At 47.2% G+C, this 18,567-nt stretch overlaps 1 long non-coding RNA gene across 1 annotated transcript; it reads right to left on the bottom strand.

Annotated features, from left to right (window-relative positions):
- Positions 1-1,093: 1,093 nt before the first annotated feature.
- Positions 1,094-17,604, bottom strand: LOC142574306 (uncharacterized). The gene is made up of 3 exons (XR_012826488.1): positions 17,546-17,604; positions 1,583-1,656; positions 1,094-1,173 (listed from the first exon to the last, which is right to left on the bottom strand). It is a non-coding gene; the product is annotated as an uncharacterized LOC142574306 (long non-coding RNA).
- Positions 17,605-18,567: the final 963 nt, after the last annotated feature.

Below are 18,567 nucleotides of genomic sequence, written 5' to 3'. Positions count from 1 at the left end.
GCAAGAGTCAAATCCTTCTTCGCTAGTAGCTGTTTCTGCGAGTTTTTCGAACGCACTCCGCAAACAATGCGATCCCTCAGCATTCGCTGCAACATCGAAGAGAAATTGCAGTTATGGGCTATTCTACGAATCTCGAGGATAAACGCCTGCATAGACTCTCCTTCTTGTTGGCTTCGATGAAAGAACTTGAAACTTTCAGATATCTCGTTAGGAGACGGATCATAGTGCTCATTCAAGGTTGAAACGACTTCTTCATATCTTAGCGAGCACGGTTTTCTAGGTGCTACTCTAGCGCAAAAAATCTCCACGGTCCTAGATCCTAACACCACGACCAACAACAATCTCTTCTTGGAGCCGTCTGTAAGCTGGTTTGCTTCAAAGTAAGCGTCGACTTTTACGAGATACGCGGGCCGCTTATCTGTGTCCTCCGTAAAATCCGAAAGCCTGAGGGCCATGTCCGCGGCTGGGCTGATGGGCGTCTCCGTGTCGTGGCTGGTAGCCGGCCGATGTTGCGTATCCGTGGGGCTTCTCGTCGCCAGTGTTACGATGGTTGACGGGCGGAGGCAACGCCCCTCCCGTAGTGAACGAGACAGTCGTACCAGCCGAAGAACGCCGGATTTATTCACACTCGGAAATATAACGAAAAGGTAAGGGGAGAGGGAAGGCGTGACAGAAAGAGTGCGCACATGCGCACTGAAGGAAATGGCTTGCTTGTCATGTTCATGGGTTACCGCACGTAGATGGCGATCATCTCAGTATCTTACTAATTGGATAGCTCAGATCCCGGTTATTACTTTCGTGGCGTTTTCTGTGTGTACTAAGCGAGAGCTTTCTAACGTGGCCATTTTGAATACTAATCTGTATTCCTATATCACCTACGCCACTGAACATTTCGTCACACTTATTGAGATGGGAGGTGGCTCTTGATGCTGCCTACATCACGAAAATGTCTGTCAGGGTGATCGGAATAAGAAGGCCGAACTCGTACAACAGCACATCAAATACCAAGGCTGTTGAGCGATTTGAGATTATAACTGCTTGAATAGCAACGTTGTCGCGAAAAATATCTAGGAACACACGGACAATTTCATGACCTGTTTATTCCTCTAAGGCATGCCTGGATCCATTGTTTCTTGCTGTTTCTAAGGACCGTTACGGTGTTGTGGTACGAACCTGCAAAAGTCGAGGCAAGTGGTCAATGGATGTGAACTAAAATACTGCAGCGTTTAGCCAGAATTAATTTCGCAAAAAGGCATTCTTTCTACTACATACTCCAGAAGTCAAGCTGCTAAAGCGGCAGTTTTCTTAGTTGTTCTTACAGCACTGCCGTTCTTCATTTATTTTATGTTTCTCCATTAACAGATGCTTTCTCGATAACATCATTATTATCGTAATTAAATGAATCCCTAAAATATCATGCGAATTGGAAAAGCTATGTTCTTTAGACGTCTTGACGAGTATCCTTCGTATTTGCTCTAATTGCAGCAGGAGCAGCTCTCTACCACAAAAATTGCTTGAAGGGATTTCCCATTTCCTGGCATTTTACTTTCTATTAGTTTCCAGCACTCACATCTTTTCTTACCCTGCGAGTTTCATGAGGTCATTTATAAGCAGCTTGGCCGATCTGATGCTGGTCAGGTTTTTATTCACACACTCCTGCAAAATAGAAAGAACACGATTCACTCACAAGGCTGACGATCTGCTGAACATCTGGAGAACATCTAGACATCTGGACAACTGGAGAAGAGCCACGTCGGCATTTCCGACTTCACCACCACTACACCAAAATCACTAAGCAACCATGATGCGTAAGAATTAATTCCAATATTTGCAGTGAAATATCCTAATCGACTCCATGAATGGGCTGAAAGAATTGGATGTCTTCTGGACTGGGGCCTCAGTTTCTTTGGGACTAATAAATATTACTTCTCTCTCTTTTTTTTCGTAAGCTCTGCTCAGTACCTTGGAAAAGGCATGGTGCGAAAAAGGATCGGGCAGAGCTGGAGAACCTACCTGGCAGCGACAGAGGGGCGGTTCCGGCCGTTCTTTCAGAAAAAGTGTGAGTGGACCGTAAGTCATGGCCTAATTTACTGTGGACATAGAATGAACAGGCGCTGCTGGAGGTCTTCTCAGGTCTTTTCATGAAACACACCCAGGGATCGCCGCGATGAAAAACCTTGGGCGAACCATATTTACTGCCCAGGGCGGGATGCCGAAATCGAGAGTATGGTAGGCGAAAGTGAGACGTGCACAATCCATTACAATGCATCCTGTGCCGACACCACCACCGTTGCCAGAAACAGGCCGGAAATGGTCTCTGGTGCACATTGACTGCGCAGGCGCCATCGAGGGACACATGCTGCTGGTGATCATGCATGCCGAGACCAAGCGGCTAGAGACCATACAGATGTAGAGTACGATGTCTGAGCCCACCGCGAAAGCGATCTTATATTTGCCAGGTTCGGATCGCCCCATACACTGGTTTCAGATAATGGGCCTCAATTTGTATAAGCAGGGTATAAGTTCGTAAAAGTGAACGCGATCGACCATGTGACTACGGCGCCTTACCACCCGCAGTCAAATGGTGTGGGCGAAGGCGCTGTTCGCGCGATCAAGGAATGCCTTCAAAAATCTCGGTGACAGCCTCGTTAACTGTCTCAGACGGTTTTTATTCTGCTTGCGACGGACACCTATCAAGGCTGGGAAGTCCCCACCCGAACTGCTGTTGGGTTATGAGCTGCGGACCAGGCTGGACTGTTCCTTTCCGAGTGCATCCAGTGAACCACACTTTGATGCGTGCTCGTTTATCATATAGTTCTTTACAGGACAGCCGGTGGGGCTGAGAAGTTTCCACCGCCGGCCGAGATGGTTGCCAGGAGTTGTCATAAGCACCCAAGGGGTTCGAAAGTTTACTGTGCCCTCGCAGAACGGCGATCATCGTCGTCATGCGGACCAACTGCAACCGCTGATCTCCAAGGACAGGATGCAGCCATCTTGCGCGACAGCATCCGCCGCCACTGACCAAAGCTATCCCTAGCCAGCCGGCATGGCGAACGCCGCTCACGTAGGATCGCCACCCCCATGAGGCACAGCCGCTCAAGTGTTCCACCTGGCAATGACGACCAACTCAAAGGCTCACCTCGTAAAAGGGGGGAAATATCCTGCGTCTAGTAAGCGTGTCACCTACCGACAGCAGGAAGCATATCTGCTGACGTCACCTCGAGCGACAGCATAGTGCCTATCGGCGTGACGTTACCGCAGTAGCATATAAAAACGACGCATGCAAAATAAAGCTGAAGGAGAAGAACCTGCTTAGACTGGCGCAGGCTTTCGTAATAAGTCACTGTGTCTACTCGCGGCCGTGCACAATTGGACCAAAGTGGAGAGAGACAAGCTAGAAACGCTCCTGTGCAAGGTCGCCAAGAAAGCCATGGGTCTACCCTTATACACGGGCACGGAGTCACAGTAAGCATTAGGCATGTAAAACACGCTGAGCGAGATTGTGAAGGCACAGCAAAGGGTACACAAGGCTGTCCGGCGCCCCTGCGGACAGGCGGATCCCACGAGAAATCGGCGTCGCCTTTCGGGAGATCGAGTGCAAAAGCCACGGGCTAACAACCAACCAGAGGAAAAAGATCAGGGCAGCCCCCTGCCCAGGCATATGAACCCCGAGCACAACATCAACAGAAGACCTGCTCGAGCCAAAGCATTCTTCCGACAGGCAGCCCTCTCCTGGAAAGCTTGCAGCTTTACGGGCGCAACCAAATATCCTGGCAGACAAGCCTATGTAGCAGCGGTGGCCAACAAAGATGGCACGGTCAACAACGCATGCACGATCCGTACTGATATTCCTGAAGTGGCAGAGCAGGCGACCATCAACCTTGCACTCCTAGAAGACGGCAAAAGTTCGGTATACTACGACTCCAAGAGGGCAATAAGGCCCTTCGTAACTGGAAGCATATCCCCACCGTCGGCAGAATACTTGGTACCCAATACCTCACCCCACACTACATCCGGGCACACATGGGACCAGTGAAGGGGCCCCTCCCTAACCTTAACGAGACGGCAAACGAGGCCGCATGAGACCTAACTCACCGTGCGAGCCCGGACTCCGTCTCGGCAGGATGGGAGAGCGAGTGCGACCCCCTCGTCACAAAGATCTCACCCAGCACTATAAGTTGGTCAAGAGAACCATGGTGCTGCCGCACAAAGCAATCAATAAAGTAGAAGAAGTCATGTACAGGCGGCTTCAGACGGACACCTACCCATACCCGGCCTGCCTACACAAAATCTTTCCGGACGCGCACCCTCACAATGGGTGTCGCTTTTGTAAAGATATAGCCAGCCTTGCTGGATGGATGGCTGGATGGATATATGGACGGATGTTATGAGCTTCTCCTTTGGAATGGGGCGGCTTGCGCCACCAAGCTCTTCCAATTATACTGCCGAATCGTCCTACCTAGGTTAAACAATGGAAAAAGAAAAAAACACTATGAACTACCACGCCCAAATTTTCTGATCCCCTATTGCGAACTGTGCTTTTGTACGTCTCTGTCTTTTGTCGTTTCCCTACTTTTCTTCCACCAATCCTCCAATCGCCTCTTATTAATGCCTATTACGACATGTTTGCTTTACCACTGCTCCCGCTGAACCCAAGGGCTTCAAGGAGGCCAGTGGTGCCTAAATCGACCGCTGGGTAGACGTCTTCACATTCTAATAAAACATGCTCCGTCGTTTCCATAGCTTTACCACAGCAAGCACATGCTTCTTCTTCCTTATATCTCGCTTTATAGGTGCGTGTTCTAAGGCATCCCAATCTCGCTTTTCGAAAAGTAATGAGCTTCCCTTTGAGTTATCATAAATGGTTTCTTTCCTGATTTGGTTTTTTCCTCTTAAGTAGTTACTCATGGCAGGTTTCTTTTCCATTGCCGCCACCCATGAGATTATTTCAGCCTCTCTGACTTTCCGCTTGACCTTCTTTGTTACTGTGTTGCCCACCATACAAGCCGTATACTTACTGGTAAGCTTCCTAGTTCTTGTCCCCCACTGTGAACCAATGTTTCTCCTGTACAGATACCTGAACACCCTCCCAGCGCATTTACTTTCTTCCATGTTCCTCAGCCATTCCTCATACTCAATTTTTCTGCGAGGTTCCCTCACTTCAAACCTAGTCCAGCCCATATCACCCTGCACAGATTCATTTGTAGTCTTCCCGTGAGCGCCCAATGCGAGACGACCCACTGACCTTTGGTTCCCGTCGAGTCCTGATTGTACCCCTGATTTAAAGCAAACAGCTGCATTTCCAAAACTAAGTCCTGGAACCAGTACACCTTTCCACATACCTCGGAAGACCTCGTACATATTGTATCCCCATAGCGCTCTGTGTTTCATTATGGCTGCATTTCTCTTCCCCTTTACTGCTATGGTTTTTTCCTGTGTTTCCATATATCTAATGCCTTCGTTTATCCATATACCAAGGTATTTATATTCTGTTACCCTAGGTATTTCTTGACCCTGTATCTCCACTGTCTGTTCACTGTTTTCATTGAATACCATAATACTTGATTTTCTAACACTAAATTTCAAACCTAAATTGTTGCCTTCCTGTCCACAGATATTAGCCAGACGTTGCCAATCACTTTGCTTATTAGCTAGCAACACAATGTCGTCCGCATCAAATAATCCTGCGAGTTGCTGCTCTACTACTGTACCCGCCTGTTTGTATGAGAGATTAAACCCGCTATTACTTCCTTCTAGCGCCCTCTCCATCCTCACCATGTACATCATAAACAGCAGCAGGGATAAAGGGCATCCCTGCCTCAGTCCCATGTTGATATGAACTTTCTCCTCGCTCCTCATCCCTTCCCATTCAACGCAAACAGTATTTTCTAGGTAAATCTCTCTCAAAAGCTGTGGACAATCGTTACCTAAGCTTTCCCCTTCCAGAATATCACACAAAATGTTGCGGTCTACGTTGTCGTAGGCTCCTGTTGTCTAAAAAAGGCCACATAAAACGGCCTGCTTTTTGGTTTTGATATTTCAATACACTGAGTAAGAACAAACAAGTTATGATCTAAATGCCTACCTATTCAGAAGCCATTCTAAAGCTCTCCAAAATTGCCATTATTTCCTGTCCATGCTTGAAGCTTTAATTTGATTGCCTGCATTGCTAGCCTGTATATTATCGATGTCATGGTCAACGGTCTATAGGAGTGAATTCTGTCTTTCTTCCCCTTACCTTTATAAATTAAATTCAGTATACTTTGTCGCGAACTGTCTGGTAATCGTCTATCTTTTAAAGTTTTGTCCACTGCTTTCACCAGAGCTCCCTTACTTTTTGGTCCTAGTTCATTTACCAGCCTAACGGGAACCTCGTCGAGCCCTGTGGCTGTGCGCTGAGGAATTTTCTCTTCCGCTTTTATCAAGTTTAAATTTGTCAGCAGCAGCTCCTTTTCCGCTTGGGTCTCTTTCATGATCTTTTTTTCTTCAAATACAACCTCGTCATTGCCTTGGAAAGATTCGGCTGTTACTTTTCGGATGTAATTTATTGCCGCTACTCCTTACAGTCTGTTTTCATCTTCGTCTAGGATATGTTGTTGTATTGTTGTTGACTTGCTGCTTAATCATTTTATATGGTTCCAAAATATTCTAGGTGCGGCCTTCTTTTTCTCACGTACTTCTGACAAGCAACGTTCCCTTCCACCTTTTAATTTTGCTTGCACCAGTATTTGAACCATAGACTTTTTCTCTCGGTATATTTCCCATTTACTGGTTACTTCATCATGCAGCAACTGCGCCTTCGTTGCCTGTCTGTGCTCTCGAGATGCTTTCTGTCCTTCGGCGAATCGCTTCTCGTATCTCCTTTTTCCACCAGCTAGTGGGTTTCTTTTTTCCTTTTGAACGAACATGTTGTTTCTCTTTCCGTATTTCTGTCGTTATTACACTTAGAAGCTCACCATATTCCCACTCTTTACTTGGCCATATGCCAAGTTCTTCCTCAACTCTAGTGACTATATTTGCTATTTGTTCAGTGTTCAAATTTGGACTGGCCATTTTGCTCTCCTTGCTCTATTTCCCAACTACATATCCCATTTTTAAAATGATGCGTTTATGGTCACTCCCTATGCTGCTATGCCCTTCCTCATCAATAACCATTTCTGTCAACTTACCATGAATTCCTTCTGTCATCAGACAGTAATCAATGGTTAATTGCCGGTTTCTAACTTCCCACGTGATCTGCCATTCACACTTAGGCCCTGTGTTCACGATAACGAGGTTATATTGCTCACAAAGGTCTCGCATTGACGTCCCGTTATTGTCGGTATAGCCATCTGAATCCGGTATGTGAGCATTCATGTCACCTAATAGGACAATTTCAGCCCATTCCCCAAACCATTAATATCAGCGCTTATGCATTCCACTAACTCTTTATTCTTCTCTGTGCAATTTTTCCGGTCCACAAATACGTAACGCCCAGACAAGTTTCTTTTCCACTCATTATACCTGATAATGGAAGATGCTCTTGACATTGTGAATTTAGTCTTTTCCACTTGGCTCCCTGATGGATGAGCATTCCGACTGCCCCTCCCTTTCTTTCCGACTTAGTTCTGTTGCACCCTTCCGAAACATAATTCTCAATAACTGGCGGCTCTTCTGAGTCTCTAACGTGCGTTTCTGTAACCCCATACACCCCCATTTGCTCCCTATTTAACTGCTCCTAAATCTCTGCCCACTTTTCCTTTCTTCTGCCGCCCTGCATGTTTATGTAGCCTACTGCATGGCGAGCTCTTTTTCTTGTTTTTTTTTTCCTTTTTCTGTTATCAACGGCGATGCTCTTCTGATGTTCGCCTAGGGGACCTTCATTACTATCTACTTGACCTCCTGAGCGCCCGCGGGCCTCCTACAGAAGCAACAGCACGACCACCAAGTCGCCAGGCCACTTCTTGTGCCAGCCTGTAAATGCTCACACGCGCTAGCATTGCCCCCTGGCGGCGGGGGCTAGGACCACCAAGGAAGAGTGGGACCGAGCTCTACGCAGCTCCGACCTTGAAGCACAGCGCTGGGCTGTGGATCCATCGTGCCCGCGACGCGGAGGAGGGGCATGGCCTCTCTGTCCCGACGTGGGAGCGGCCCACTGTGCGCTAATCGGGCGCACCGAGGAACCTACATAAAGTTATTCATCCGTCCATCCAACCATCCACTCTACACGCGTCCGTGTAGTAAATGTATAGATTTCTTCCATATTTGTTTTGTAATACCTTTTATCGGGCTTCTGCTTTGATGGTGTTCTGTGCAGATATTCTTTGGGATTGGTGAAATTAGAAGTTTCTCTTTTGTTTCTCTGGGTAGTAAAACTGTTTTTTCCCTGTCGTACCGCGCTCTAAGGTGATATCCAAACTTTCGCTGCAGGGACCTTCCTTGTTTTGTTGAATTCAGACGTTCTCTTTGTTCTCTTGTGCCATGACCCCTGCAGTGGCGTGTTCATGTGTGTTGTAAATGACAAGAGCCTCCAATTTTTCAGTGCTCGCGTTTTTTGGTAGTCTCAGGGTAGCCTTATACGCTGCCCTGATAATGGCATTACTTTGATCGTCCCGGCTTTATTTAGTTTTTGAAAGTGCAGGCTGTATGTCACACTGCATATAACAAACGCTTCGATGACTTTGACCGTATCTGCTTCTTTGAATTCTGTTCGTTGTTTTCTGAACCTGTGGATAGATTGTGACAGATTCGTTGTGGTTTGTTTTATTGTTTCTAGCATGTGTGTTAGCCTGCCGTTGTCATGTATCCGCAAGCCTAGCATTCTGAGTTTTTGTACCTGTATAATCAGCTGCCCGCAAAATATAGACACGTGCACTTTTATTATCTTTACCGGGTGATCGAGTTTGACCGTATAATACCCCTGTTACCCGGGTGACCTTAACCCCGGTTAACGTAATCGCGATTATCGCTAAACGTGGTTAGCGCGGTTACATGGCAGGCGAAACTGCGGTTAGGCCGCTAAACGCGGTCGACCGCCAACCGAGCTTGGCAACCTCGGTTTAGTGTAACCGACGTTTCGGAAACGGGCAAAATGGCAGACGATACTTCTCCCGACTGCAGCGTTGGCGCTTCCCAGATATCTTCCAAAAAGCGTATCATTTGGCCTGACGCGACAACTGAGGCACTGATAGCCATTTTGTAAGATAATCCGGCCGCTCTGCTCTCAAGTAGTGGAAACGCGCGCCTCTACACGGAGGTGACGGCTACGCACAAATTTCAAAATTTAAGAACAGCGCTATCAAACTGGACAAGTGAGGCACACACAAAACGCTGTGTGTTTGCGTGCGTCTCACTTTCTTCTCCAGTTTGATGGCGCTGCTTTTAAACTTATAAATTCAGTATTTCAACGTGTACTTTGTTGTGATAATTTGTGCAATGTGAAATCGCAGTGCACAGATGTTAACACCTGAAAGCACTGCCTTTTCTTCCTTTCTTATTATTTTCCTTTGTAAATGCAAGCATATAGTTCCAAAGTGCATTCGCGTAATGTTGTACACCCTTTAATTATGTAACCAAAGTTTTTTTTAGTTGAAACATTCATTTGTTCATTAAGAATTTATTTTTACCATTTCGTTCAGTGGACCTAATTTCATGTTATATTTATTCATTTGTGACCCCTGATTCTGACTTTTTATATAGGTATTTGCCCACCAGGCATGCTCACAAATGAGAGCAGGCGTATCGAAAATAAGTAACCTACACGTGCAAAACGCAGTCTTACACGTTAAAACTCCCAAATATGACAATTGTTTTGCTGAAAAGTAACATCTTAATAACACTGTAATCACATGTCGAAGGAAAATGATTCAAAATGAAGCCTGTACGCAAGAGATCACGTGACGCGTCATCAAACCATTGACCGTGATCGGGATAGCTCGTGTAACTCTTGCGGACTACGGTTCGCGCTAACCACTGTTCAGCGAGTTAACCACGGTTAAGTTTAGCTGCGGTTAAGCTGCCCGTGTAGCTGGGGTAAACGAAATGTTATTGCTCAGTGCAGGACGCGCCTGCATGTACGCATGCATGCATGCATGCAGACGAAGACGAAGAAGTGCGGAACGGTAGACCTTGTTCTGTGGTTCTTCAAAGTTGTGCGACTTCTGCATATCAGGAGCTTCCCCGAAGACGTCGTCCTCCGGAATGGAGGACGGAGGACCTCCGCGCCCTCATGGCAAGGCGAGTCCCGCGGCCGTAGCCCTGTCCGTGGGAAACCGCGACATCACCGACTGTAGGATTCCTGATTCATCTGACAGCTCAACAGCGGTAGAGATGGAATCGGACAGTGATTACACGCTAGTCCAATCGCGCCACTTGAAGCGCAAGCTTCGCCGGACGTCAACAGGCAGTGATTCTACTCATAAAAGCAGATGTGACGAACGGGTCTTCTCCGTGGGCTACACCCCAACTACAGAAGGTACGAATATGAATTCGTTGAACAGACAATCGCTGATCAAATACTTCGATCGAATAGCCTCAGGACATGTGAGAGAGATTCGCATTAATGCTCGGAAGAACATTCTGACGCTGGACGTGAATTCTGAGGCAGTATTGGAGGCTTTGAAAGGCATTCAAGTGGTTGGCGACATCCCAGTTCGCTCATTCCTAGCGTACGGCAAAGATGCCTGCACTGGTGTGATATCAGATGTGGACATTGACATAAAGGATGAAAACCTGCGATCTCTTTTATCGTCGACAGTGTGAATCCTCGACATCCACCGATTCGGCCGCTCCCGGTGCATCAAGTTGGTGTTCGAGTCAGACTCTTTGCCAGCATCGGTCAAAGTAGGTAATGTGAGGCACTCAGTGCGTCCATATGTACCACGACCGTTACAGTGTCACAAGTGTTTCGAACTGGGCCGCGTAAGTGCTGTGTGTAAGAATCCTACGTCGTGCCGACGATGTGGTGGTACTCATCAGGTAGACTCCTGTGAGACTGACGCCACGAACTGTGCAAATTGTTCCGGAGCCCATGAAGCAACATCCAAGGACGGCCCCAAAATGGCAGAGGAGAGGCAAATTCTGAGAAAAATGGTGAGAGAGAACTCCACGCACAAGGAGGCTGCCAATTCCGTGCCCCAAGAAAAGTCGCCGGTTGCGGCAAAGGCGTCGCCGCTCCCAGAGCAAGCCCCTGAAGAATTGAGTACTTGGATGCGAAACGTGCCACAGAGAGAGCAAGGCCGGCACACACAAGATGCGCCTCCCCCAGTACCTCCGCGGCCGTCAAAGAATGAGGGGTCATCCAACGTGCGTCCAACCTCTTCGGCTATTGAGTGGCCTTCGCTACCACTAAGGGCTTCCGGAGGAGATACTCCTTCGGCGTTCCGCAAGGGCCGAGATGGTAATGAAAGGCTTGGAAATGAAAAGGTGATAGACATGATTAAACAGCTAGTAAACACTATGCGTATATCACTCTCCGGATTGGTAACGCCAACTGCACTATCGGTCGTGAAGGCGTTAGATGCTATGGAGCCGCTATTAGCGGCTCTAAAATAAGGGTGTTAATCATGGCTCTCACGACAAAACACTGGACATTGGAACAGAAGGTGCATCATTCTGTTTTAATGCAATGAAATGCTCGAGGTCTAAGCGGCCGCATGTCTGACTTTAGGCAACGAATCTTCAAATACCGCTTCCCAGTGATCGTGATATGCGAGCCAAATCTCACGTCGGAATTTCGCCTTTCCGGATACGTTAAGCTCTGGTCACGTGAAGATGGACACAAGAGCAAAGTGTTAAAGTGTATACGCAGTGACGTGACTTTTGTGCCGAACACGATCACTCTATATGACAGCAATGAATATGTGTGTGTGACACTAAAACATAAACTACATGTGTTTTCGATCATCAGCGCCTGCATACCTCCTAGAAAAAGACTTGAACTCTCTTATCTGTCCACTGTGTTACAAAGTTCCCCAGGCCCTCATGTTGTTATTGGAGACTTCAATGCTCGTCATCCTTACTGGGGAAGTGCCGCAATCAACTGTCGGGGTAGGAACTTGATGGACTTCATAGACACTGAAGGTCTGGCTGTCATCAACGATGGATCTCCAACTTACATCCGTGGCACTACCTACGGAAGTTGCTTAGACCTCACTATTGTATCTCAGAACCTCCTGCCCTTAGTCAACTGGCGCTTGGACATAGAAACGCATGGGAGCGATCATATACCAATATATGTGCAGATGAAGTGCTTTGTGCAATCAACTGCATATGCTGTACGCTGCACTGATTGGTCCACATTCTCTACATCGAAGAGTACTGCGGAGACATCACTTCACCATCTGATATAGAAGACATTATTGTATCATCAATGCAGAAGACAACTAAGTTCATCAGTGCACCTACATCGAGAACGGCCATTGATATTGAATATGAACGGCTCCGAGCGATCCGTCGTAGAGCGGAAAGAAAGGTTAGGCGAACTCAATTCGTCATTGGACCTTGTCTTATGTCGACGAGCTCAACGAAAGATACGGCGTCACCTTCAAAAAATGGGAAAACAACGGTGGAGGACCTAAAGATGATCGTCTTGACCTTCCTTTCACGATGCCGGAATTGGAAGCTGCACTTGCTGCGTCGAGACGATCTTCTGCCTCTGTACCTGACGGTATTTCATATACTGCTCTGTGCCACCTTCGGATGGAAGGTCGGAAAGTCCTGCTATCATACTATAGCACCACGTGGTCATTCAGTACAGTCCAGAAGCAGTGGAAAACCAGCCGTTTGGTGGCCCTCCTAAAGCCAGGAAAATCGCCTTACGAAATGTCATCTTACCGGCCAGTAGCTTTAGCTAGCTGTGTCGGTAAGGTGATGGAACGGATTATGTCGACGAGCTCAACGAAAGATACGGCGTCACCTTCAAAAAATGGGAAAACAACGGTGGAGGACCTAAAGATGATCGTCTTGACCTTCCTTTCACGATGCCGGAATTGGAAGCTGCACTTGCTGCATCGTTCATGGAAAAGAATGAGCTTTATCCTGAAATGATGACCGGATTTAGACGTGGCCGGTGTGCAATAGATGGGGTCATTGATCTCGTGTCCACGATCGAACACGAAAAAAAACGACACCGACTTGTAGGAGCAGTTTTCTTAGACATAAAAGGAGCTTATGACAATGTACTGCACGAAGCCATTCTTGATGCCCTCAGTAATTTAGGCATCGGCGGCAGTCTCTACATGTGGATTGAAAATTATCTAGATGGTCGTACAGTCTTCATGTCCACGAATGATGGCGAAACGACAAGACACGCTGTGGTCCGTGGAGTGCCTCAACGAGGAGTTCTCAGCCCGACTCTTTTCAATGTTGCCCTTATTGGCCTTGCGGAAATAATTCCTGATAGAGTACGCACCAGTACCTACGCAGACGACATATGCATATGGGCATCCGCAGTCACGCGACCGCAAATTCGTGCCAGATTGCAGCGAGCTGTTCCTTTAACGTATCAGTACCTGCAGTGCCAAGGACTGCAACTGGCCCCAGACAAGTGCACTGCGATAGCGTTCACACGGAAGCTTATGTGTTGGTATCCAATTATGATCAATGGAAATGCCATCCCATATGTCACCCACCACAAATACCTCGGCATTGACATTGAGCGCGGTGTTTCATGGTCGAAACGTGTGGCAATGTTAAAGAAAAAATTAACTGGGCTTGCTCAAGTTTTTCACTTTCTGGCAAGTATGAAGTGGGGTCCATCTGAGCATTCGCTACTCCGGCTGTATCAGGCTCTCTACGTCGGATAGATTCGGTATAGCCTGCCAGTTTTATCAAGTAGGTCATGTTTGCGTACACTGGAAAGTGCCCAGGCACAGATGCTGAAAACATGTCTCGGTGTTCCACGTTGCACCTCAACCCACGGAACAATTGAGGAGGCTCTCGTCACCCCTTTATCTGTCTATCTACGACGCGAACCTCTTCGAGTATTCCTGCGACTGCTGTGCCGTCATTGACGCCATCCCTTATCGACGTTACCCGATATACGGCCGGACTCCACTTTCTTCAAGAGCCGTTAAATGCCAAGAATCTGCCATACCAGCATACTTTGCCCCGGCTGACCTTCCACATATGCCCCCATGAGTAATGTCCAAAATACCGGTACGTCTATCTATTCCCGGAATTTCTAAAAAATCACGAATACCTACCGTCGGCCTCAGACATTTAACACTTGAATATACGCGTATGTCGAAAGAATATGACTCGTCGGTGAGTGTGTATACGGACGGATCGGTCTCGTCGTATGCGTCTGCTGCGGCTTTCGTCGTGCCTGCGCATCAAGTCATTCGACGGTTTCGTCTGCATAACAAGACGACTACAACATCTACGGAACTAGTGGCAATCAGAGAGGCCGTTCAATGTATTTCGCGACAGCCTCCTCAAATATGGGCAGTCTTCAGTGACCCAAAATCGGCTCTTCAACTACTTAGAGTGGTGTTGAAAGAAAGCGCTTACAGAGTGTTGGCTCTTCAAACTGCCGAGCTCTACACTTTAGCGCAAGAAAAAGGCCACCACATCACATTTCAGTGGATTCCCAGTCACTGTGGTATACAGGGCAACGAACTGGCCGACGCCAAAGCGGAGAAAACGCTCGAAGAACGAGAGTCACTGCTTTCAATTCCTTTTTCAAGAGCGGACGCCAACCGTCTCCTCTCCAGTGTCATCCGAAAATTGACAGCAAAGCACTGGGACAATCCGGATAATCGCCACAGACGACTCCAGAGATTAGACCCTACCATGAATTTTAGGCTACCACCGAAAATTCAACGAAGCTGTGCCAGTCTTCTGCACAGACTAAGGCTGGGGGTATCATTTACGCGCGGATACGTCCACCTCATGCGACGCACCGAGTCTCCACACTGTGAGGTGTGCAATGTGACTGAGAATATAGGTCATGTGCTTTGTGACTGCCCTAAGTACGTGGAAGAGCGTGAATGGTTGGACAATGACCTTACGCGTCTCGACAGCTCACCGTTGTCGGAGGACGTTATTTTAGGCCCTTGGCCAGATGCTCAATCTAGTTTCAAGGCCATCCAGGCATTACTGAACTTCTTAAAAATTACGGGCCTGGATTGCAGACGTTGAGCATGCCAAATTGCTTTTCATATGTTCTACATCTTCCTTCTATCGTCATCGTCACCCATCATGCACCTCTTTCTTCCCTCTTTCTTTCCCTCTCCCCCGTCCCCCAATTCCGAGTAGCTGGCTAGAGGAATATACCTCAGGCCGACCTCTCAGCATCTCGTATCATTAAACTTCTCTCTCTCTCTCTCTCTAGTTAAACGGTTTGTCGATGGCTCTATGAGCTGTCTATTGTCACCGAACCTTGTGCAGTCTGTTTTCATGTATGCGCTACGCGAACTTTGTTGTACTTTCAAGAAGACACGTTGGCACTAGCGATTACTTTGGAACCTACGATGGCTCATGTACAAAAGCAGACACGCTTAAATGTCTGGTCATATTTTCGACGATAGCCGACTGTGTTCGCCGATATCGTTGTTCTTTCAGTTCAACGTGTTTTTGAGGGCACAGGTTTGCTCAATCAAACGCAACTTTCGTCATTCACAGTTTTCTGCTTTCATCACCGGCATTACTGCGAGATATCCGGTGTAGGTGCTTTGCGTTCATGCACCGAACGCCCTCAACAAGCCGACGCACAAGCCCGAACTCTGAAGAGGCCGACGTCGCCAACGACAAGCGAGGTAGCCGCCGGCTGCAAGGACTGTCCCCGGAGCACGGACTTTTGCCTGAGACGACTAGGACGATGGTGGCTAAGTCAACAACTACAGTGGAAGCCTTGGCGTCCCCTGTCGGGCTTCAACAACCCAAGGAGCATCCTACCTTTCGTGGAGCTTCGTCAGACGATCTGGAAACCTGGCTCGAGACTTTCGAAATAATCTCATCAGCCTTCAATAACTGGACCTCTGTGATAAGGAACGCCAATTGTACGTCTCCTTGGAAGATGCCGGGAGGACATGGTTCTAGAACCGGGAATCCACCCTTATAACGTGGAACATGTTCCGCAGTAATTTCCCGAGGACGTTCGCAAGCGTCGTCCGGAAATGAAGGGTCAAAGTTGTGTCGGAAGCCCGAGAGCAGCTACCTCACGTGCTACCTTTATGGAAGAACCGAGCCGTCTATTTCACCGCGCCAATCCGGAAATGTATGAGCAAAAGAAAGTTGGCCTACTCATTTGTGTGGTGAAGCAAAAACTTTTCGCTGGAATGATACGAAGCACACCGAAGACCGTCGAAGAGATTCTCCACGATGCCATCAGCGCCGAGAAAATACTGGAAGTGCAGAACCGACACATCACGATTGAATTACGGAAAGCAGTGGTTTGCCTCTACAGACTAAGGGAATTAATTCCAATTAGACTACAGAATTCAATATATTGTGCCACTTTTTTCTTCATGTCTTTCATATGCACTTTATTTTGGTGTACTACAACGACCACCAACTATAACAAACTGGAGCGGCCCCAGAAGAAGGTGCTAAGAATCATTGACAACTTTAATGGACACCCGACCCTATTACCCGCTGGTCCCCTATTCATTAAGCATAATATGTTTAACGCGTCTAAGGTACACGACTATAAACTATCTCTTTATGTTTATAAAATAAACTGCCACACGATACAGAACATTCCCCGTATGACTACAGCATACTTAACAGGCTAATACCAGTGCCACGTACACGCACAAATTACGGTAGATCTAGGATGGATTACTCCATGCCAACACTGTACAACCTTTTAAAAGCTCACAATAATTTCAGTGCCCCACTCGGCACGTTTAAATCGGAGCTGCGTGGTTACCTGATGAAGCAATGAACTTTTTCTCTCTTCTCCTGGCTGCTACATTTCCTGCAGTGTTTATGCATTCTGTGATAGTGTCCACTATGCATGCTGTATCTGTATCAAACAAGTACATTTCTTCTTCATAAATGACTATATGTATTTACAATTGTTCGAATTTGTGAAATTCACTGCCTGTTGCTCTCTGTAGGCCCCCAGATCCCGTCAAGCTGTCTGCGACAACTTTTTGCCTGGGGGCCCCCAACTAGTGTGTTGGAAATAAAGTGGATTCTGATTCGGATTCTGAACCATCACGCGAACTACGCCGGAGTTCAATCACTGGGCCACGAAGACATGCGCGAGACTTCAGAGCGGTCGTGCGCGAAGAGCTTCAGAAGTTGTTCCCTTCGATGCAGCCTCAATAGCATCAATTGCTGACATCGCGCGAGAGGAGATTTAGCAGTTACTTACTGCGGGTTGGTATGCCAATGGGACGCACAATGGACAACACCAGAAGTTGCTTTCAGGTTGCGTAACTACACCTTTGGAAGGGCCACAGCAATGTCCACCTTAGCAGAATTTATGCAGAACATACGTGGAGTGTTAGGCAGTTTGCTATCAGCGGTGCTGCGCAAATGATGTCAAACATGTCGACCCAAAAGAAAAAATAAGGAAGCAACAAATTTGTTCTCCTGCGTACAAATAGATACTTACTCCTATTTTTTCGAAGCACAAGACTTGGTGCGAAGAGAGCACTTGCTTCCTCACCTAAAAAAACATAAAAGGAATTATTGAGGAATTTTTTTGTTGAGAAAGGCACAAATTATATGCTCCGGTTTGAAGTGCCAAGACTACAATACCACTATAAGGCACGCCGTACTGGGGGAAGAGTGTTAATTTTGACCACCAGGGTGACCATCACGGTAACCTCCAGGGTAACGTGAACCCAATACATGGTACACGAGCACTTTTGGATTTCGACTTCATCAAAATGTGGCAGCCACGTGTGGTATATTGTGCCACAACCTCGTGCTTAGCACTATTTATTTCGAGCACAACCGTGCTCGAAAAACTGGACAATCGCCCCTTCACAGAGAAGAAAGTTTTAGGACACTGGTCCAGACGGGTTTCGGCACTCAAGGCCTTAAGGGCTTTGCTCAAGTCCTTAAGGACATGTGAATTGTGCGAACGCCTTTCACTATAGTTGCGCGTAACATCGCGTTACTGTGTGCATTTTTCTTGTTTTTTTTTCTTCTCTTCCTTCTCCTTTTATTCCCTTTCCCCAGTACAGGGTAGCCAGCCGGTATTTACACTGGCTAATCTCGCTGTCTTTCCTTCCCTTTTGTCTCTCTCTCTCTCTCTCTCTCGTGCTTAGCAGCGCAACGCCAAAGCCACTGCGCCCCCACGGCGGTTGTGCAAAAAAATTACATGAGTTGAACTGAGTTCAAACAAGAGAATGGGGTTACTAGGACATTCCCAAAAACAGTGGTAATTTACTGTCTTTTCGGGAATAGAGGGGATAGTGCGGCAGAGAAATCACTCGACGTACGTTTGAAGCAAGGTTTTAATGCTGTGCGGTGGTAGCTCCACGCCTGAACAACCGCGAACTTTATGCATGAGTAAGTAGGTGACGCGAATAAACTAGTTGTTTAAATAAAATATCTTACACGACATGTAACATCAACAAAACACACACACACACACAGTAAGGCGAAAATTAGCTTAAGGCGAGCGAT

The sequence above is a fragment of the Dermacentor variabilis genome, chromosome 3 (genome assembly GCF_050947875.1).
Source record: "Dermacentor variabilis isolate Ectoservices chromosome 3, ASM5094787v1, whole genome shotgun sequence".
In the NCBI taxonomy this organism is placed as follows: Eukaryota; Metazoa; Arthropoda; class Arachnida; order Ixodida; family Ixodidae; genus Dermacentor; species Dermacentor variabilis.
Note: the sequence above shows the minus strand (reverse complement) of the source record. Positions and strands in the feature narration are given on the sequence as shown.